Source organism: Caloenas nicobarica, chromosome 2, assembly GCF_036013445.1.
Source record: "Caloenas nicobarica isolate bCalNic1 chromosome 2, bCalNic1.hap1, whole genome shotgun sequence".
NCBI lineage: Eukaryota > Metazoa > Chordata > Aves > Columbiformes > Columbidae > Caloenas > Caloenas nicobarica.
The window spans coordinates 139,630,731-139,654,450 of NC_088246.1; the positions used below are offsets into that span (position 1 = coordinate 139,630,731).

The 23,720-nt window shown below is 40.6% G+C and overlaps 1 protein-coding gene across 1 annotated transcript in view; it reads right to left on the reverse strand.

The window, feature by feature from the left end:
- The window catches only part of TRIQK (triple QxxK/R motif containing), a 64,047-nt gene that overhangs the window by 21,496 nt on the left and 18,831 nt on the right, over positions 1-23,720 (reverse strand). The gene's annotated exons all lie outside the window — the stretch shown is intronic.

Below are 23,720 nucleotides of genomic sequence, written 5' to 3' on the forward strand. Positions count from 1 at the left end.
ACGTGCTCCCCAGCAGCACCTATTTTACTGTCATCAAAAGCAGAGAAGGCCTAGAGTTGTTCAGCATCCACGTCAGGTGGGTTGTTTTCACCTCTGAGGTTACGCAGAATGAATCTGAGCCAAGGAAACGAGATCTCAAGAACAAGTGGAGAAGGAGAACTGGTTTTCTACATGATTTTATCTGGAGTCTCATTTCATTTGCAGACATGGTCAAATTACCTTTGAAGTAATTATCTTAAGTATTGCTAGTACCATATAGAGAACATCACAGACCCACAAAGGGACTGCAAAAAGCATCAAAAATCACAGGTTAGCTGGCGGTTCCCAGTGAATTCTATCCCTGCTCAGCTGTGCCACGGTGGTTCCCAAGCTGGTTAGCTACTTCTGTACTACACAGCCACTGTTGTGAAGATGCACCATAATTATCACACTGCTTCTTCAGAACCGTTCCTGTGTGCCAGCCATGGTCCCTGGGGCTTTAAGCTACAAACTCATAGGACAGTTTACGTGAGAAGGGACTTCTGGGGGTCATTTGGTCCAACCCTCCACTCACAACACAACCAACTTCTAAACTGGATCCAACCTGAAAGTTAGCTCTGGTTGCTCACAGAGCTAGTCTAGCTGAGCTTGTCTAGCTGAGTTTTGAGTATTTCCAAAGGTAAAGATTGTACAACCTCTCCAAGCAACTTTTTCCAACTTTAACCATCCTTCTAGTAAAAAACATTTTTCTCCTACCTAATTGGAATCTCCATGTTCTAACTTGCCTCTTGTCCTACCATTGTGCACCTTTGAGAAAAGTTAGGCTTCACCCTGTCTGTAGCCTCCTCTTAAATATTCGTAGACAGCAATAACATCTCAGCTGAGCCTTCTCGGAGCTGAACAAACCAGCTCTCTCAGCCTCTTCTTGGACATCCTGTGCTCCAGATGGTCATCTTGGCCCTTCGCTGGACTCACTCAAGTGCGTCTGCATCATCCTTCCAGTTTTCTTTAAGTTGGGCAGAATATTTGCCTTTTTCCAGTCATCAGGGAACACTTCCCTGGAACCAGCTAAATGGCTCATAGCTCAGGGAGAATTTGGCCACAAAATCACATTGTCTGAAATACCTTACTGTAACTATAGTAATGTAACTAAAGTGCACCAAATTAATTCAGTAGGGTCTATAAACAGCAAGTCAATGGACTAAGAAGTTCAAATCAGTTTGTACTTTCAACAAATCCATATTTTTTTCATTAGTTTGTTTTTTAATCGGAGGGAATGTAAGTATTTGTTTTCCCTGTGTGCCCTGGGACTCCTCAAAACTGGGCTCTACCATCTCATACACAGTAGCAGAATTTTTCTTTAAGGGCCTTTATTAATGCCAGCAAGTTAGGTGTCTGGCATGGGGAAAGAAGTGTTTTCTCTAGTGCTTTGTAATATCACACAGATCCATAATGGTACCTGTGCACCCAGCTTCTAAGCTGTGTGTACAGAAGTATTTGACTAAATGTCTTCGAGAGATTTTAAATCAGTCACTGTATATTCACTGAGTAACAGAATTTCAATCCAGTGAAATTCTGTGAAACTCTACTCACACGACACACCTTAAAGATGCACGCCTCATCCGTAACATTAGAACTCTAAAACTGGAAATAACTATTTATTTAGGATGTTAGAAGAACCTCAGAGAAACAAAATTCCAAAGGAATTTCAGGCCTCACCTCAGTTAAAATCAGAAAGCAAATCACACATCAGTAATAGTGTTACGATCTCTGTTTGAGAATTGGCACCAGAACTCTAGTTCACATCTATGGAAACATGACCAAGCTCTCAAGTATTTATTATTGGTTTTTGTGCTCTTAGTGTCACACAGATGTATTCAATGACCATTCTTTTCCTCAGAAACGGAAGCAAGATCTTCTTATTTTTAATTGCTGTGATTCCAAATGGAGTTTTTTGAATCTTAGGTTAACAGAAACATTTTGATATGTCTTATACATACTCAAGAGTATGTCTCTGTACTCAGAAAAAGGCATGAAAACCCCCCACAGCCTCCCCCTTTTTTTATTCAGGTTTAATGGCAGCTCAAATCACTGACCATTTTTCAATCTTGAGAGACGGAACAGCTTGACACTAATAATACACTTGCAAAGGACACATCATCATTTAACACAACATTAAGTGCTCAGGGACAACTTTTTACTGTAGACACAATGTGCTCTGAGCTCAGGGTTGACATTTAATGCTACAAAGATAATCCAACCAGTCATTCATGAGGGGTAAATTAATTTTCAAGCAACTATATCTCAGCTTTAAGCCAACAAGAAAGATGCATTAAGATGAGTAAGTTCCTTTTATGCTGCATGCAAGATTAAAGAAACCCCAAAATATAAAGCATCCTTAACTATACCAAAACATACCCATTTAATTATTGCTGTCTTTCCCTGATTCCAAAACTGAAGTCTGGTAATATTTGTTAAAAATAATATTCTGACTGGAAACAGAATGCCTTAGAAAATCCCTCAGAATTTGCTACAAGTTGCCATGAAAAGCAGCATTTCATTAAAGAAATGCTTTACATTTAAAATTTGTATTAGATGTACCTTTATTATAATGAGTAATTAAGAACATATTTAAATTAGCACCCTTTCTGATACTTCTTTTAAGGAATATCTAAAAAATCTATATAAGCAATTAAGAAAAGAAATTCAGAAAACTAGTTATCAATAATGTACAAACCAAAAAGTAACATCGATACTTTACATCAGCTAATTGGGTAATTTCATTGTTTTCTGTACCTGTAGAATATACGCAATTAACTGCAAGACCATAATACAAGATCTGAAGAACAGCACTAAAATATTGATGCTTACTAGATACTATTTGATAGGCAATCCTTTTTCATTCATTTCAATGCTAAATCATCTTTTAAAATCTTTCGCTCAAGCCCAACAGGTGCATGCCTACAGCCACTGAAAAGTACTAGCTCCCTGTAAAAGCGAGTATCTTGAACACACATGGTGGCAGTTCTTCAATTAACCTTTCTAACAATCTCTTTAACATTTTGTACTCAAGCAGACAACTATGAAAATATTAAATACCTTTCTTAGAAAGAAATTAACACAATTAATTTGAAACAGATCACTGGGTGCGTGTTTTGCTTCTTCTCCATCAATTAATACATCAGAAATATACATGCATAAATGTGCACAAGTAGTTTTGAACACTTTTTTGCTACTTTGCTATGGAACAACTACTAGCAGTTGCACTCCAATATAATCAACCATGTTTTAGTAAAAATTCTGAAAATGAGAAAACAAAACAAAAATAGGTCAAGGGGTAACGGCTTTAAACTGAAAGAGGGTAGATTTAGATTAGATACAAGGAAGAAATTCTTCACCATTAGGATGATGAGGCACTGAAAGAGGCTGCCCAGAGAAGCTGTGGATGCCCCATCCCTGGAAGTGTTCAAGGCCAGGCTGGACGGGGCTTTGAGCATCTGGTCTAGTGGAAGGTGTCCCTGGCCACGGCAGGGGGCTTAGGACCAAATGATCTTTAAGGTCCCTTCCAAGCCAAACAGTTCTATGATTTTATGAAGCACCCACCATTAATGCAATTAAACCCCACATTTTTATCAAACATTTGATTAGATGATTTTGGACAATGAAAACTAGATGATGAGAGGTGAAAAAAGGCAGTGCAATGCATGGTAAGAGGGACATTCAACACACACAAAGTCTTTCTGCATTTCTGAGACAGATTGCACCCAGTTCCAACTTGGCTTAAGTTGATTTCATTAACTTTGTTGGCTGCAAAAAGAGGAAAATGTGATATACTCTGAAATAAGTGGGAAGGGAAGGGAAGGGAAGGGAAGGGAAGGGAAGGGAAGGGAAGGGAAGGGAAGGGAAGGGAAGGGAAGGGAAGAGAAGAGAAGAGAAGAGAAGAGAAGAGAAGAGAAGAGAAGAGAAGAGAAGAGAAGAGAAGAGAAGAGAAGAGAAGAGAAGAGAAGAGAAGAGAAGAGAAGAGAAGAGAAGAGAAGAGAAGAGAAGAGGAGAAGGGAAGAGAAGGGAAAACGGAGACGATTACATCATTGTCATGGATACCGACCCGAAGGACACATCCAGCAACTATGTTCTACACAGGGACTACAGAGTCACAGAAGAACAGGTTCTTAAAAATGGAGAAGGCACAGCCTCACTTGCTTTGCCCTGGTGCTTCACTAGGCTTATCATGAAAGGTTTCCTCATGTCCAATATCTAACTTAAATCTCTTAGCACATTACTTTCCATCATGTTCACCATAGACTTGGAGGACAGTTGATTTATTCTCTTCTTCTTTGCATAAGGCTTTTATATATGTAATGACTGCCATTACATCTCGTAAGTTTTAGGCTCCCTAGATTGAACCAGACCTTCAGTCCCAGACTTTCAGTCTTTGTTTTCTGGGCTCTTCTTACTCTCCTCTGGATTTTTTTTTTTTTTGGTCTTTGTACATGATTGAACACAGCACTTCACCTGAGGTCTTATTGGTTTCTTTTATATATATACTTTCCCTACACATTCAATCACAGTCTGCCTGTCAGTCTGCTCACTATTATAACCTTTTTCTCCAAAATTATTGCCTAAGCATTTCTTACCCATATTCAGTCTATAGATTGATTATTTCTACCAAAGTTAAGAATCTTGCCTTTTTCCTTGTTGGATTATATTCTATTTTTACAAGCCATTTCATCAATTTCTAAAATGTAGTTTTAATTTTAATCTTAAGCTCTTATCTCTTTACTGCCTCTCATATTGGTATAATTTGCAAACTAAATTCACTATCCCACTAGCAATTAAAATATTGGCTCCAGGACAGACCACTATGGATCCCTCATTACACCTTCACAAACAGACAATATGCCATTAATAACTACTGAGAACAGCTTTTGTACTGATTCGGTAGCCAGCTTGCAATAGCTTCATATTCATGCATCTCTAGCTTGTTTACCTGTATACAGTATCATAAAGCCTTGACAAGGTCAAGGCATATGGAACCTCTGCCTCTTCCCCATCGATAAGGTTTGCTGCTCTGTCAGAGAAGAAAATCTGATTGATTTGACAAATCACGTTGGCTGTTGCTTACCTCCTTGTTGTACTGTAGTTGCTTACAAGACACTGTCTGTCCCTGTCCTGAAGAGCTTACTGTGAAGGATGAAGAAGCTGCGTTCAATAATTTATGAATATTATATGTCCCATCTGTTTGCTTGTTATTGTGATGTTTGCTTTATAATTACTAGAGGTTAGCTCCAATAAAAGCTAGCCTGTGCTTAGGCAGGAAGGTAGGAAAATACTACTAATAGTTCTCCACTGAGAGCACTTAAAGACAATAAAGGAAAATATTGAGACTGATGACCAGGTCATCCAGTTCAGTTGCCCACAATAAAACATATCTATGTAACAGATGTTCCACAAAACATCATCTCTGTTCTTCTTATACCCACAACTACACAGCCGGAAATTTCTCCTGTTGTCTTACATAAATTACTTTCTTTTGATCTTAAATAGAACAGGAGAGACTGAGGTCCCAGGAGAAGTCAAAGATTCCCTACTGGGGTATTTTTTTAGGGAAAAAAAAACAACGCACATGTAAATGATTCTAAGATCATGATCAAAAGGAAAGCAATACCCCCTTCCCTCTTTCCCCACTGAAGAAAACCTCTTCAACAGCCCTAGCCTATCTGAATCAGCAAGAAACTTTTCCAGACCATGTCTCTGCCAATATGTTTAACCTTTTGAGCACATGAACAGGACCAAACCAACCACTGCCTGGAAAATGTTTTCAATACCAGCAATTTGAAATTTATTCCCAATTACTCTGGTGTATATCAAGCTACTGCCAGATAACATCACTGAGTCATTCACAGCAGTAGTTGCTGAATAAGCACAACATCAGCAAGTACTGTAATAATAATATTAAACCTTCTGCATAAAGGGCCACTTTCAGGAGGGGAGGATCTCTCTCTCTCTGTGCTGTAGTTAACTCCACACTACCTGATGTGTCCAAACTTATTAGGTCACCAGGGCCCGTCCCCGGGAGATGTCACAGTGGGACTGTGGCACCACATGGATCTGGAGTCACCCCTTCCCCTATGCCCCTGCTCCTCCATGAGCATCCTCACAAGAACCACAGACCTCCCCAACCAAACCTGACCACCTGTTCTGCTGTTCGACTTTGCTTAGAGGAGGGATGAGGACAGCTACGTCAGGAAGGGAAGGACACAACCTGTCACGCACAGCTAACTTTTCCCCAGCTGGAACAGAGATCTTGGGGGTGGCAAGGAAAACCTGAGCAATGCAGAGAACAGGCGAGGCCCTATGAAACAAAGTACAGGACTTCCACTGCAGACACACCGTGTCATATCCATTTCTAGCAGTTTCACAGTCTTCTGTCCTCACATACAATAGGATGGCAGTATTTGAACAGTATTAGTACATTACCCAGCATTAAATCATAGATCCGATTTTGTGAAAAACAAAAAGGCCTTGTGGCAAACAAAGGACATTGGCAAACTCATGTGATGAGCCAGGGGCAGACCCTCAGAACAGTCCAGCTCAGGAGAAGCTAGGGTCTCTTCTCTCTAATGCCTGCCTTGTTGAGTTGAAATTCTTTTTTTGCATTAGCCTGTGTCCTTGCTGACAAGATTAAAAACATTCTTTGCTTCAGACTGACTCACTGCTAATTCGCCACTGGTCACAACTTGCTAAGGAAAAGCTTCCCAACTCTGAACCAAACAGAGCCTGGACTGGAGCTGGAACTTGTGGGTGATGGACCCAATTTAATGATTTAGTTCAAGTATGGGATTCATGGCATGCACTTAGGAGCACAGAAGCTGCAAGAGCTATGAACCATCAGACACACGTCGGACCCCAAGGACAATGGCACAGTCTAAATAGAAAAAGAGTGGGGGAAGGAGCAAAAGACATCTGGGTGAAGAGACTTGCCTGAGGTCAGGTACCAGGAGAATGGCATGACCGTGATCCGGAATGCCTTAACTCCTGATCCAGTGTCTTATCCAGCGGATAATGCTTTTCTCAGAATTGAAAATAAATTGGATGCTGTCTGCCAAGATGCAGTAATTCCTTACTAGTAAGTCATATCATTCTGGACCAGCTGTATATTACAAGACCATCCAAAAATACAAGTTGTAATTTATTAATTCTGTCTAAGTAAAAGGTTTCCGGTAATACTGTCAGCATTTGCAGTTCTCACTTCAATGAAGCATATTGCGAAGGATGCTTTGTCAGACCTATATATCACTGTCACTCCAGAAGTCAAGGCACTGACGGTCTTAGCAGAGGTGGATGTTACAGGATACTGTGAAAGTGATTACGCAAGATGGAAAAGCAGGTTTTTGGAGTCTCACTCCAGCAATGCAGAAATCAAGAGGCTTTTAATGGAATTAGCGGAAAAGGGAACATCTCTTGTACACATCACCATTATCCCTCGGGATCCTAAAATTACTTGTGAGGAATAATCTCTCCAACTCCCTTATAATTTTAGCACTCCTAAGAACTACGTATCTTCAGTTCGCCCATGATTTAAACTTCTTTCCTTCAACAGAAACACCACCTGACAGGTCTTAACTGAAAGTGAATGACAGCGATAGCAGCTTACTTTAAAGTGTAAAGGAAATGCATATTTATGAGCACCCAGAGTAATGCTTTACGGACCTCAGAATTAAAGGTATAATAATGTCTTGAAGGCATATTAGGAGACACAATTTTACCTTCAAAAGCCAAACTGGGCTACAGCCAGTGATGAGATTCATGTGTGTGTTAAGATAATAGAATAGAGGAGCCTGGCTAACATTTATTTTTCTCACTATCCTTCTATCCTTTTCCTTTTTTGAAGGCTGACAGAAAAGGAACTACATGTGTATGCATGTAGTGTATTAAAACATGTAAAAAAATGGCATCTTACTCCTGACTTCAGGACTGGACTTGCTGCCTTACAAGTGAATGTCTGGTGTCACTCACAAATATTGCAGTCTTCAATAATAAATGATGAACAGCTAGGCTTTACTTCACATCTTCTCTTTAGGTATATGCTTTTGTCAAGTAACTTCAATGCTATATTTTTCCATTTACTTTGCCATCACAGTAATGGTTATGAGTTTATCTGAGACCTTTTGAATTTATTTCATCATTTGCACCAGCATTGGTGCTCTGCTGATGTTTTAATGAATAAAATCAGTTGCTTTCAGTAATAGTCTTATTTTGAACCTGACTATATTATAAACAATTTAAATAGCGAAAGACATGTATTAGGGCAATTTATTGAAAGAAACAAGGAATGCTCTCAGCATAATTATTACCAAAACTTTATTCCACAGGATGATCTTTTAAGTACGCTCCCTCTTGTAGGAAACACAAAAGCTGGAGAGACTGCTGAGGAAAACAGTCTGCCATTTGGAAAATTATTTGATAAGAGCAGATAAAGTATGGAGCTGTTTTCTATTCCTGAATCTTCCATAAAATTACTCTGTGACCTTGGGAAATCTCTTCTCCTTGCAAGACTTCGGTACTCATCAAAAACTCTTGAGATTCCGGTCTAATGGTATAATAGAAGTGAAAAATACTCATGAGTTTTATCTACTAGAGATGATTCTCTGATGGCTGATATTAATCTTTTTCAAACATTTTTAAATTACATTTACAAAAATAATGAGAAACAATTTTTAAAAGTACCTGAAAAAGTAACCGAATCTGCTACTGACCCTTAAAGTCAAATTCCTGTTCACTAAAAATGCATGCTAAATATTTATAAACCATGCGCAAAACTATTTCAATTTTTGGAATTAAAAGCACACAAAATTAAACAGAATTGTACATAAAACTAACTTTTAGCTATGCCCATTTCCTCACAAACTGTTTACATGGACACTACGCTGATCACAGAAGTCCTACGTATCCTCACATCCCCATCTGTCTTCCCTGGCTGAAGAAGTCCCTCTGAGTAGAGTCACCTAGAGTGGTCCAGCAGGTGGTAGGGGACACACAACTTCAGCCATGCACCGTTAGGTGAGCGGTGACTTGGTCCTAGTTCAAGTGCATCTCCTACAGGAGAGTCCTGATGTGCAGCATCAGCAGAGAATCCCCCAGTGTCCACGGCAGTGGGCTCCCAGCAGACAGGACGGGCATTGCTCAGGACAGATGAGAGGTTACTTGTAAACGACCTGAACGGTTCCCTATTAACATTTCTTGCTCCGAATGATTCCATTCTTAAGCACACCAGGAAGGGCACGTTTGTTATACATAGCATGCAGAGTGAAAAGAGTCAATGCATTTCTTTCTCAGAGTCATTTTTCAGTTCTTCACAACCTAGAGGTTTGTCTTACATTTGGAGTGTATTGTTTTTCTGAATGTCTCATTTCGTAGACAGATACCAAAACACAGAACAAAACAAAGCCACACACGCTCCCTATGGCCTGTTTTTCAACAGCTCATTTCCTCAGAAGAGACGAAACACAACTTCACCTTCAGTAACAAGGCAGTCCTTACAACAGACAGACTTTTCCTGGATCCAAGAAAAAGCCAGTGGATCTGATTATGTCAAGTTTTAAGAATTTGGCAAAGGGATTTTGCATTTGCAGAATAGAGGATGCTAAATTATAAAAACAAAGTTACTGCAACTAGCATTTGAGTGAAACACACATGAAATGACGATTTACATCCAGTTACTTCTTAGTTCTTTTGGTGCAAAATCCAAAAGTGTGGCAGAAATAAAATACTAATTTAATGTTCATGTTCTAATCAGTAATTTTCCTTTTTCTTATAATAAAAGGGCTACAGAGTGTGCCAAAAGGACTTCACTGACAGTTCACTCCATGATGTGCTAGTGCTTTATTTTTTATTGTTTTTCTCCACAGAAAGATCATAGGAAAAATCTTTAGGGACCCACCTGTATTTTTAATATAGATACAGATACTAGCAAGTTCAAAGGCAGGCCTTGAAAAGTCGTGGAATAAATATAAAGTTGTCTGCTCCTAACACATATACCAGAATATAGAATTTTATGAATTTTTATCATTTTATGATAATGTATGCTGCTCAGAAGCCATTTCCTCTTTCAGTAGCTAAGTAAATATGGATGATAAGACCCATTGATCAAGTTGTATTAAGTCTCGTAAATGACGCAAGGGACCAGCGGAAGGTGACAAATGCGTTTATGGTTAGGGTAATATATGAGGACCAGAATACCTTTTCCTCTGTCAGCCACATGTTTTGGGTATCATCTTGGACAAGACATTCATGTTTGGATTCATCAAATGTGAGAGCAGTTCCAGATAACAGTCTTCCTTCTTTTGGGTTAGGAAAAGTGCAGAGATTTGATGAGGTGAAACACAGCAATAGTCTCACCTCATTCTTCTCTGAGGCCAGCATTCCACACCGCGATCAAATGGCAGCCTTAGCTGATATGTCCCTGTGATATGTCCACATAAATTGGATACATGTGCTTTGATCACTTTCTACTCCAGGTGTTTACCCAACTATAACCCGCTCTAGCCAATATATCGACCTATTCCAAGACTTACTGGGAACGAAGCGCTTTCAGTATCCCCCATACTGGTATGCACTTCCAAGATCTGAGCAATTTTGTGCCAAAGATTTCAGTAATGCTTAGTGTTGCACACCCACATGAAGTTCTTTCAAACTGTGCTAAGCTAGGTTAAAATAATTCTTGGGAAATGACTGATTTTGCATACGCTGCTCAATAAATAAATAGGTTGAGAAGGAAAACTCCACATAAAGACACCACTTCAGTCAGCAACCTAAGCAATGGAGACAGCCCATATTACCATGTCCTTACTCCACAACCTTTGGCACCTGCTGTAAACTGTTTCCAAACTCCTCCTATTTACTTACTGAATGAAATATGTTCCCAGGTTCCTTAACAACCTACAAATACTATGCATTTCTCTTTTCTGCCCCCCCCGGAGATGAGCTAATTGCTAGAAGTATTTGGTATGAACCATTTTTTAGTTTCCCATTGACATTTTTTGATGACAAGAATGCCTGAGTCACATCCTTTTCCTACCAGTGGGACATGCTGCAGCAGCCAGGGCCAAGGGGTGACAAAGGAAAGTCCTGTCAAAGCTGTACAACTGGGGATCCTGCGAGAAATTCCACGCTATACTTACTGATAGGATGTTAAGTACTGCACTTCTATAATATAAAAACCATACATATTACAAAAAAGAGCAGTAACACCAAATGTACACCCAGACATTTATTAAAAAAAAAAAACTACAAAAAACCCACAAAAAGATGATGCTGTGGAAATGTTCTGATAGTTTCACTATGTTATGTGGAGAGCACAAGCACTGAGAAACAAAGGTTAAAGTTATGATTGGAATGAGCCCCTTTTCCCTCATCTCCCTCCTTTCAGCCTGGACTTTCAGCATGAATTTCATATTCTGTTCAAGAAAAAGGAAAAAGCCTGTGAAAATCAAGATTATGTTTTCAGTTCTCTTGAAATCTTGATTTTGGTGAAAATACTCAATATTAATTTTTATATAAGTAAAACTACAGTCAGAAAGTTATGGTAATCCTTCCAAATACATTTTCTGGCTATAAATATACCTTGGAAAGCTGCTCCACTTCACAGTGAAACTTTGCCCATATGGAACATATGACTAGGGAGGACTCGGTGAACTACTGAAATCCAGTATTCAGTGAAGGCACCCATATCATTCAGTTTTGTTCAAAACTGATCATAGAAAAAGGTTAGTTGGAAAACAAGTTAGAGCTTTGGGTTTGGGGTGGGTTTTTTGTTTGTTTGTTTGGGGGATTTTTGTTTGTTTGGAGGGGGGGTTGTTTGTTTGTTTGTTTGGGTTTCTTATTTGTTTAGCCCCACCAGTAGGACATTACTCAAGAAGCTCAGTCTCCTACTGGCAAGAAACTGCCTTCTAATTTCCAGCTACATTTCTTTATGGACAATGTATACAGTAACAGACTGTACGTGTATGGACCGTTGTGTTTCCCAAGTGTTCACTCCTATAAACATTCACTGAGAGGAAACATATTTGTCTTAGTTTGTGTTCAGCTGTGCTAAACAAGGCTCTTTTTGATCACCCTAGTAGTTCTTTCAGCATCTCTTTCACTTTCAATTCATCTTTGTTAAACATGGATGAGCAAAGCAGTACTCAGTACTTCAAATCCACTGTCTCCAGTGCCATATTTAATGGCTTCAGTATTTCTTATCTCTACTTTACAAGTACAAATACATACAAGGATAAAACACACTTTTTTTCGTTATCATGGGTGATTGTCAGGAACAAAGGACCTTTCCTCTAAGATTTCTGGCTGACGAATTGACAGCATTGGTAGCAAGCTAGCTGGTCATCAAAATAAAGACACAAGCCATAATTTAAGATGCTGATGCAGCCCACCCCAAGATTCCCATGCAGTGATGTATGACAAGTACCATATAATTGGTTTTCTGTTTCTTCACCTGCCCATGCACAGGAGTGTACTGAGCAGTTCTGAGAACTTTTTCTGTGGTAGGACTCTGTGCCAATACTACTCTAAGCAAATATTCCCAGCATTTCAGAAACAAATGAGAATAATGGCAGAGAATGTCAGAATAATTCAGGATGGAAGGGCCCTCTGAAGGTTACCTACGCTAACCAGAAGCTAGGCAAGGCTAACTTCAAAGTTAGATCACATGGCTCACATCTTCATACTACTCAAGTTTCAAAAAATTTCAAGACATGGAAATTCCACAACTTCTCTGGACAACCTATACTGGTGTTTAGCTTCCTTTATCATGAAACTTTTCCAAAATTATTACTAAGTCAACAACATGCACAGTTCTTTTATAGCATTTTGACAGCAGACTACAAACAAATTGTGAAGAAGCATCATAAGCTTTTCCAGTATCTAGATGTTATTCATTTTATCTTCACTCTTATGGATTGGATTTTGCTCCCAGTTACAAGCATAAGCATCTGAAATAACTTTGCTAAATTCAGCAGTGTGATACCTGTCCCAAATCTCCACCACCATAAAATCCAACCTTCCTACTCAAAGACTCTTGACTGTAGGAAGTGTCTCCCTTCAGACTAAAAATTATCTGAAAGGTAGCTGGCTAAAGCAAAAAAGTTAACACTGAACTATGCTTTTTAATTTCTATTTTTGCAACAGTGACAGAAGTGAGATGGGGACGACAATCCTCTGTGGCCTACATTTTTTTCTGCTTTTGCTGCAGCCAAAATATTTTATTCTCTGTCTCTGAAGAGTACATGAAAGCACTTCCCTCTTGGTCCTTTTCATGACAATTACTCATTAGAATTTGATCGTTTTCTCTGCACAAACACAACAGGTCATATTTGCTTTTTCCATTAAGCCATTTGGACGGAAACTCTTCCATGGAATATACATTATAGGGTCTCTGGTTTTCCAAGCTGCCTATCAAGATACATGGAGCCTCCTGTGTTACAGACATGAGTCTGATTTTCTTGTAACTCTACCAATCGTTTCCATCTGGTATTGTACTTAACAGGTTGATTTTCTGAGACACTTCACACTAGGAAGTATGTTAAGGATTGTACCTTTAGTTCTATTTGATTTGCAATTTATTCAATGTTTCTCCCTGTGCAGTTCGCTCTAGTTTGCACAGTCCCCATCTATTCCAGAAATGACATAGTGGACTGCAGTTTCTTTTATGGAAAAGTATTTCTTCAGAGAAAATCCCACTACTCACTTCACTCCATTTTTTTCTAATGATTGGTAGGTAAAATACACTGTACTATACCTGAACATTATTGAAAAAGCCATGCCAAAAAAAGAACTGCATTCAGGTCTTGTTGTGCCTTCCACATGTATGGAAGACAAAATCACTGTTTACTGCAGAAAATGTAAAATATCTCTAAAAATGCACGGCTTTAAACAATGGTAGTTATTATTCATAAAGTAATTCAGCCAGCAGGACTGATCTGACCTACAGAGGCCACTGGACTGAAATAAAAAGTGGTTCTAAGAAGTCAGGGGAAGCCTACGCAGGAAGCGAATCCGTCTTACACTTCCTAATCTGTTCAATCTACATGTTACATGGAATAAAGACTCTTCCTAGACTCCTTGCGTGTGCAGCTTGGCTCTGCAATAGGTTCAACAGCAATACTGGCTTATGGCACTCGTTGGTCTGAGTTTTGCCACACACTTCAGTCCCTGCTGCGTGCCGTCCTGCTCTTCAGTGCGTATTAGCTCAGCTTGTGCATGTAGGCAGGTGATGAAGTAGGTCAGGGAACTGAGTGAACTGAAAAACTGCCCAGCACATCTTTTTCTTCAAGCTGGATCAAAATGGCACACAAACAGCTGTGCCATCCCAGAGGATGGTATAGTATAACATACACTGTGACATGGGGACAGGAACAAGTAGAGAGAGGTAGGTTTTGCTAAAGGTCACTTGGTAACGTCAAACTGTATCTTCTGCCTATCTGTTGGCACATGTACCAATATATCATACAATGCTAACTGGAACCGCAATTCAGTGTTCTGCAAACTCCAGTCCCTGGCTCAGTTTGTGCCCAGAGTAGCCCTCTCCCAGGCAATTCCTACACATGGCTCAAGAGTTAACATAGGCCTGGAGCAGGTTTCAAGCAGCCACTCTGTTTTAGGGATAAAAGAGTTTAACAGTAGGGTCAGGGCCATTCGATGCCAGTTGTCCTCAGTGCTAGAGTGCAGTACTGGGCACGTTTAACCTACAAGTGAAGACATGAATCACCAGCCCAAACTCAACCCTTTCACCTGTTAGAATAGAAGCCCACAGAGATGATTCTTATACATCCCCACTCAGTGCCTGCGAAACTCCTAAGAGGCCCGACTTGCAACCTACTTTAACTTCAATCTTCTTCCAGCTCTCCAGTGACAGTGACTGGAGGTCCCTCAGGCCAGGCCTACACAAACAGTTGCACGCTCATTCTGCCTGTGACGTGACCTGCTCAGGTGCAAGCCAGCTTCGAACCAGGAGACGCGCTGCCATAGTACACAGCATTGTGCCCACATCAATTAGCACTGCTAAGAGGCAGGTCAGCATGAGCGCAACACTCAAGAGGTCCAAAGGTGAGGGACTGAACGCACCCTCTGAGTTCAGACTCACAACAGCTTCAGTGAATCTGGGCCACACTCTCATCACTATCCTGTAACCTTGAGTGGAAGGGACCCGTCTAATGCTGAGACTGTTTCACTCCATATGCTAGTTCATTATCCAGCTCCTCTCTGTTTTGACTGCCAACAAATAATGATGTTTTTCAACACTTCTCCGCTAGGAACTGAATGCACAAACATCGCATCATAAATGCCACCCAATATCTGCCAGGCAGTTACCATCTTCCCATGACTAACACCTCGGCTGAACCTGAGCAAGTGATTTAGTGGCGAGCTGTGTCACATCCCCTTACCTGTCACACTCTAGATCATCCAAACCCCAATTCTTATGAACAAGAAAGCCCATAGGTATTTGGTTAAAATACCATAGGAAAAATAATTCTAACAAATTCTAAAATTACTGTTACTTTGTTAATGAAAAATCAAATATCACAATCGAGGATCAGTATTGCTACAAATCTTATAGCACCAATAAAGATATGGTGATAATGACAAGATATTAACAGAAAATAAATTAAGGGAAAGGCAGGCTTTTTCCACCTTTCCTATTTAACAGGAAGTCAAACCTCTTGAAAATTTAATATGTGAGTTATCTAAAAACAGTACCAATACCTTCACAGGGCAAAACTCACACAGTCAGTCCCATGGTAAACAGGGTATCTACGTAGCTGGGATGCTGACAAGGACCAGATTTCAAGCAAAGTACTTCGGAGATTAAACAACCTATTAGTGACTTGCCTTATATTATCTGCAGATTTATTAACTGCAACCAGAGCACTCAGTCTGGGCAGAGTATGTGATTTCCCACATTCCACTTCTTATTGTAGAGCTCTTTGTTCATGGTGCTTTGCTGTACTGATCCAATTGCTACACAAATGAAAAATCTCAAAATAACTTCAAATATGTGAATACTTTAAGCAGTGCTCATTTTTAATCAGCCTGTACCATTGAGTAAAAGCAAAAGCTAGTCACATGGTGTTTGCGATTTCTGTAACTGTAATTCAAATTAAGCAACTGCCTTTTTATATTTTCATTCTAGCAGTCTGAGCTTACTAAAATCATTCGCCTGCTGCCCTGTTACTTCATTTCCCATCCAACACTTCAAGCCTGCAAGTAATACATAGAGCCTAGCAGACAATCCCATAAATAGTTCAAGACCCTGAAAACCACAATGTAGCCAGTTCCTAAGTTTCTTCCAAAATAAGGCATAATAGAAGCAAAAGCTTCCACTGAAAAAAATATTTTTAATACAAACCAGTTACAGAAATCCCTGACAACGTGCAATTAATGGACTGCATGATAGCAATCACCAATGTGAAGAAATTCATTACAAAAGCCAGATGACCGTTCTGTGGTCGTGCTTACCCTGAACACAGATATCCAACATATTTTTTAAGGCCATAAATAGGTGCAATACCTGCTGAACTACATAATTCACATGGTCACATCCTGAAGCATGAAATACAAAAGTCCCTTCAGTAAAACCTCTTGAATTGATACAAGGGGACTCTGTGTCTTTCTTCTTAGACCAGTGCCCCCTGCAATGCTTGTCAGGCTCCTTGCTGCCTTCATTTCTGCCAGTCCAGAGAGTCGAGGGGCAGAGGAGGTTTCACAAACTGCTACCCGCCATGGCGGGACAATGGCTGGACAAAACTGCTGAAAAAAAAAAGGCACTATATTTCATAGCATTGTAACTGAAGAAATGCAGTTACAACTGTGCATATCTTGGTAGATGCATGTGCACTGGGCTTTTCATTCTCACACCTTCTGCACTGCTGCCTTATGATGAAATAAGAGGAAAAGAGATTTATAGTTCACTGCCCAACTCTCCCTGCATTTATATTGACATAATGTTACCTACAAATATAAGCACATGCACCATATGCAGAGAATGCATATATATGAAGACCATATACATAGAAAAATTATGTCTGAGAATTTTAGAAATGGGTGTCTAAAGTTAGAATTACAGATTCATAGTACTTGTATCTCAATGTGAAGTCCACCCTTCACACATATGAACCAAGATTTTCGAAGCCTGGTGAAAGAATTTCTAAAAATGTTAAACTGCTCTGCATCTGAATGAAATACATATATGCTTATGTGTCTATAGTGAAATTTTTATGTATTTTGGAGGGGATGCAAAGAGGCTGTTTTAGGCTGACATTTTTGACTGCAGAAATGAATCCATTGAAGAACAGATCAGAAGATGAGAGTAAGTATGAACGCAAATATGTATATTGCAAGAGCCCTGTAGACAGGGCTTACAGGAATTGCAAATGCTTGAAATAACACCATGCCGAAACACAGTTCAGCGATTGGAAACAGTGTGTCAAATTTCACTCTCATTTACACCCATAAAAAAATTTATAGCAACTCCAGTAGGTGAAATGGTGATATTGTTGATGAGATTAAAATAAGAGTAGACTATGAGCCTCCATCTGTATAAAAGTACTATACAAGTGTAGTATAAATGTATAGTAAGAGTAGTATAATCAAACAAGTTCAAAGAAACACGAGGCTTTCGCTGTGGAGCAGGGATGGGAGCCAAGGGCGAGATATAGCACCTTCCCCCATAGCATCTCTGCGCAGGGTGTGGACCTGCCCCCACAGAACCCTGTCCCTACTCAGGCTGGGGCTGCATCTGCCCGGCAAACCAAAACTCAATAATATCCACACAAACACAAGTACATATCCAGACCTACCATCACCTTTTATGCTCTAAGCCAAGGCAATAAAATATAGCTCTACTGCTTTGGACTTTAAAAAATAAGTGATCACATACTCTATGTGCTTAAAATCCATCATCAGCCTTCACAGAACATATTTTAAAACATCCCAATCATCACAAAATGTGGAATAAATTAGTATAGCCAGGCTGGGCTTCACTTCACAGCAGTGTTTTCCTCAGCTGCTCCTACTTTAGTTTCCAAGAAGTGATGCCACTGGCATAAAACTTAAATCAAAACAGCGATCACTGACCAAAAGATCTAGTTCAATTTTTGTGACAAAGAAATTCATTCTTCATAAAACCTCCTCCCAAACAAAAGGAAAGGGACTACACGTGGTATCCGTGGCATTTCACTGTGATGTATGAAACTTAGCAGAGGAAAAGATTCCAAAACTTGCCAACAGTCACACATAATAGCAAAAAGAGGGGTTTTTTTCCTACTTGTCTTTATTATGTGCTTAATAGTACATTTTTATTAGAAAAAGTCAAGAGAGTAAAAAAAATCAAGGGTTCCACACGCAAAAAAAAGGGCACCCTGTGCACTGGAACTGCCTATTTCTTGGGTTGTTTTCACACTCTAAATAAATAGTAGCAGGGGTCTCTCCCCTTTTTGTCTCAACTCAGAATAGCACGTATTTGTTTCTGTAGTTTTCCTTTCTCTACCTCTCCCCCAATTAATAGGTGACTAACAACAAATATAGGGAAAAAAAGATGACTAATTATAAAAATAGGTTGGAGAATTTTCTTTCCATTGACATCAATCCTGCTACATATTTGCTTGTGACAGCAAAGAGAGATCTCAATGTAAATGCTGCCTTCTGGTCTTGTGCCTTTTCTCAACAGACAAAAGATACAGGAATTCCTCTTTTGTGACAAATGGTGTGATTTTGAAATTTTCAGCACAAATTTAGTTCAAACATTTTTTTTGCTCTTACTGTTGTTTCAGAAACGAAATCTAAAATTTTGATGCTGATAACAAACATTTCCTGATCCAAAACAAAACAATCACATTTCACTTTGAAGTATGTAATACATTTCAGAATGAAGTCTCAAAATGTAACACTTTTCCTTTTTTGAGAGGAAAAGGAAGACTGTTAGCAGCCAGTTTGATTTGAGTATGCAATAGCACTACTCAGGATAAGGAAGGCAGAGGGACCTTAACTCTGTAAAACAACAGTGAAGGTGAACGATAATGGCGAATGGAAGAAAAGGTGAGGTGGTAGAGAGTAAAGACATTTATTTGAGCAGTAAGGCAAGTGGAGATGGCAATCTGCCACAAGAAGGGCTTCCCTCTGGAGACAAGGAGGCAACAGGTCCATGCTCACAACTGAGCTGGTAGCTGGAGGTGGGAACCCTGAGACGTTCTTGCTGCCGCTAGTTCCCATCCATCCATCCATCCATCTCGCCAAGGTCTATTCCTTCATATTGTCAGTGTGACCGTATTACCACAAACGAGCCCTGTTTTGGTAGCCTGGCACTGCTTCCCTTGGCGATCCCCCAGCTGACAGCTGAGCTGCTCTGTGCAGGAGGCCGGCAGGCCGCAGACCCCAGCTCTGCCCACCACACTCACACTGGGACAAGCTCGTATCCACCTCATCGGGGCTACAGCCGGACCATAACCCTTGGCACTAGGATGAGGTGCCTTTCTTCTGAATGCGTCGTCAGCTCCTCACATCAAAGAGTTTTAAAACAAGGGGCAACTTTATTCATAGAATTTTATCTGTTAGTTCAGGTGGGCAGTTCTCTCTCCTCTCCTGCGCTGCTGCAGCTGGGGTCTCCGGACTCCCACCCAGTCCCCTTCACCATCTCAGCACTCTGTACATGCTACGCCAGTGAGCACCACCTCCATCACCGAGCCATTGTGCTCAGCCTAGCACCTTGTGCTTTCCAAAATGAAAAGATAATTTATTTTCATTCATAACTTTTACTCCTTCCCGGGGGATGTGAGGAGCCTTGTTTACTCCAGACATGCCCTGGGCTGCGCCTTTATAAGCTCCAGCCCCTCAAGGATCATGCTGGCAAGTCAGAAGATAGAGAGCAGACAATAAGCAGACCTTTGAGTCTACAAATTGGAGGTTGAATGATTGGCAAACAACCTCTCCTCATGAAAAATTATGCTACAGCAACACAATAGTAATGAGAGCCAAAAGTATGTCTATTCCTGATTTGTAGACCAGGTTTTAGTTATGCTATAATCCTCTCAGTATGCCTGCTTAGGATCCCGCAATCACACGAGTCATGAACACTACCCACAAATCCTGTGGCTTCCGTGCCGAGCAAGCGACACACCAGATGAAGAAGGATGGAAAATATACATGTGGAATTGTTCTGGGAACTTAAAGCACACATAACAGTAAACAAAGCAAATATGGTGCAAAACCTGTTGCTATTTTCACAGCATTTGTGGAGCAAAGCTGCATAAATGTAGAAAGATGCATACTGCCTCACACCTTTCCTCCGCTCCCAGCAAATTACACACAGCAGCACAAACAGCAGCAGTGAGAAGGAAATGCTGTGCAGGAGAGCTGCCCCGTTTCCTACTGTGCTACAGGTAGATGTTTGGGTACTTGAGAGAGATGAATAAAAAGCGCTAAAATTACTTTTCCTCATGGCCACTCCAGAGCCTCAGCTGCTCACGGGGAACCAAACCAGGAGAGATTCCCTCTTCAGCATCCTCCTTCCTCCTGGCACAGTCCAAGCCAGTTTGAGAAGGTTGCTGTTGTTGTTCTCTGTCCCACCTGGGGACAGTCTTCATGAAGCCAGTGCCAGTTTGGTCTGATAACGACAAGGCTGCCTCCGCTGCTCGCAGAAAAGGCAGTGCCGCTGTCGGATACCGGAGCACTTGCTGAACGAGAGGCACTCCAGACAAATTTTGGCTGGTGGCAGGAGAGATGGCTGAAAGCCAGCTGACAGAGAAGAGCATTATCAGTCTCTATGCCTGGGGAATCCTCTGAAAACGCATCTCAAGCAAACAGCAACTGCTAATGGCAGAGCAGCAAACAAGGCACGAGCAATCCTGAGCTCGCGGAGGAGAGAAAAAGGCAAACGGCTGAACTGAAGTGATCAACGTGAACTTGAACCGTGGCACAGGGCAAACATGTGGCGTGCCGTATGGAAACTCAGAACAAAACAGAAAGCTTGGAACAAAATGAAATTAAAAATCTGCTTTTATATCAAATTACTCAACTAAACATCTAACTGAAAACTGTGTTGAAGTTGATACGACTTTGTGACATGTTGTTCCTTGAAGACTGCCATTTTCAATCCAAAAAAAAGGTATTAAAAAAGTTTCAATCTGGTTACCTTGTATCCAGCAAAGCTAGAAAATATTAAATCATGAGCTAAAAAATAACGCCACACCCTTAGTCAGCAAGAGATAGCTATTCAGCCAGCATCCACCGTAAGATTTTCAAGAATCCACAGATACTGAATACATGGAAAGGAAGGACAGCAATCACTCCAAGTATGGACTTAGAACTTTAAATGGGTTTGATAAATTAAGTTTTTAAAGACAGGCCCCATGCAGCCTCCCTTTGCCCACTGTTTCTAGATATAACCTATCTGGGAAAGAGTGATCAAACATCCCTCTCCAAAATGGATGAGCCCTCTGTCTCTGTTCTCCTACAAACAAGAATGACCCTCCCATAAGCTACACAGTCCTGGAGGGTGATGGCATTCCGTATTCTGGAGGGTCTTCTACTACACGGCCTCACACTAAAGCAAAAGTACCTAAGTACAAAGTACCTAAAAGTACTCCTTGCAAAAGTACCTAAGTTGCCAGATCTAGGGCTTACTCAATGAACACATTTTAAGAAAAAATGGAAAGTCTTCCCATATAATTTCCAATAAATACCTGAATGAAATCAAATCATGAAGAATTCGATGAAGAGGAGTTAAAATTAAGGATCTGGAGCCTCTCTCCTATGAGGAAGGGCTGAGAGACCTGGGATTGTATACCCAGAAGAGAAGGCTCAGGGAAGACCTCATCATTGTGCATAAATATCTGAAAGGAGGGTGCAAAGAGGGCAGAGACAGGTCTTAGTGTTGCCCAGTGATAGGACCACAGGCAATGGGCACACCCTGAAACATAGGAGAAAAATTTTTACTTGGAGGGTGGTCAAACACAGGAACAGGTTGTTCAGGGAGGTTGTGAAGTTCCTCTCCTTGGAGATATTGAAAAGCCATCTGGACATGGTCCTGGGCAACTGGCTCTAGGTGGCCCTGCTTGAGCAGGGTGTTGGCCCAGATGACCTTCAGAGGTCCCTGCCAGTCTCAGCCATTCTGTGATTCTGTGATAAACAGGATGAATTATCATCACTCACACAAAACTATATAAGAAGAAAAAAATCAAGAAGTAATGGCAAAAAAGTTGAAAGATTTCCAGATTCATTATGGCAACAAAAGTTCTTTATTGGACAATATTTGTCAATAATACACCTTTTTGTCCTATAATACACCTAAAGGCATAATGACACTAGAGGGATAGCTTCACTAAGCTCAGCTACCAGGCTTAAAGTTAGACCAAAATGCTTATACCTAAAACTCAAACACACCTGCAACATTGAGGTGTAAAACCATATATCCATAAATTTTGAGCTCCCTTCTCTCACATTCATTAAGTTGACTGGTGAGATCAGAGAACTAATTTCCATTGGCAAACTCTATGGCTATACCAGTGAATGACCAGCGTGGGAGCTAGAACAACCATAATCAGAGTAAAAGGCAGTGGACAGTCTATTTTAGTTCTTGCTCTCTGTCCTCTAAGGAATACTAGAGTCACAGAAACACCTCCTAAGTTATGCAGTTTATTTGCCTGCAGGTGTGATAGTCTTCCCTATGATAATTTTTAACACTTGCTTTTGCCAAGTTAAGATCAATGCGCCACATCGACGGAAAATGAGCTTATTACAAACCCAGACACTGTATTTTGCAGTACCCAACGGATCACAGTACCGCATCATATAACAAACAGGGAAGGTGCCAAATTGTTTAGACAACATGATAGCCTAAAACCAGAGCAGCAGCTATATAACAGGATCCCTCCGAGTGCTGGGCCCCGATACAAATCTTCTTGACACCTTGCTACAGCACAGTGTCCTCTCCCCTGCTCAATCACAGCTGATCAGTCCTGGCATCTCGCAAGTGTGAGACATCCAACCACGGTGCCGCACAGCGATAATGCGCAAGAAGGACCCCAAGTTACGGAAAAGCAGGAGGTAATTTTGTGAGTCTCAGATGCAGCTTTACACCTCCCTGGTCCTCCAGCAGCCCAGCCTGCTCTGCGGGGATCCTGATGGAGATCACCGTTCTCTTTCACCCTGTGGAAGACCTTAAAAAATGACTCCAACTGTCGTCACCTGAAGGTGTTCACAAAGGGAAGAAAAGCAACCCTAAAAGAAGCGGCTGAAAAAGAAGTGACCATAATGAAAAACATGCAGAGAAAATGTCGGAAAGCTGATTCTGATTTAATCATCCTCTTTCCGAACACCCAGTTACATGGGACGAGCTGTCCCAAAGATGAGCTGCAGGCCTCCCACTTCTTATCAAACCCCTTTGGGTGAAATATTTGTGGTGCCATCTTCTGCTGGGTACCAGTTTCCTCGCAAGGTTTTCTACATAAAACCTAAATCACACAAAAGCAGAGAGCCCACCTATTTAAACATTTTCCCAGTATATCTGCTTCCCATCCATAAAGGTACTCAGTGGTTTTCAGCCACGTTTCTAAGTATGTCAGAGAATTAACCAAGGAAGCCAGTCACGCAAACTGCCCAGGACTATGAAATATAGAGCATTCCATGGGTATCTAAAACAAACAAAATATAAAATAACCCCTTATTTCAACTTTAAATGCAGGAAAGACCAT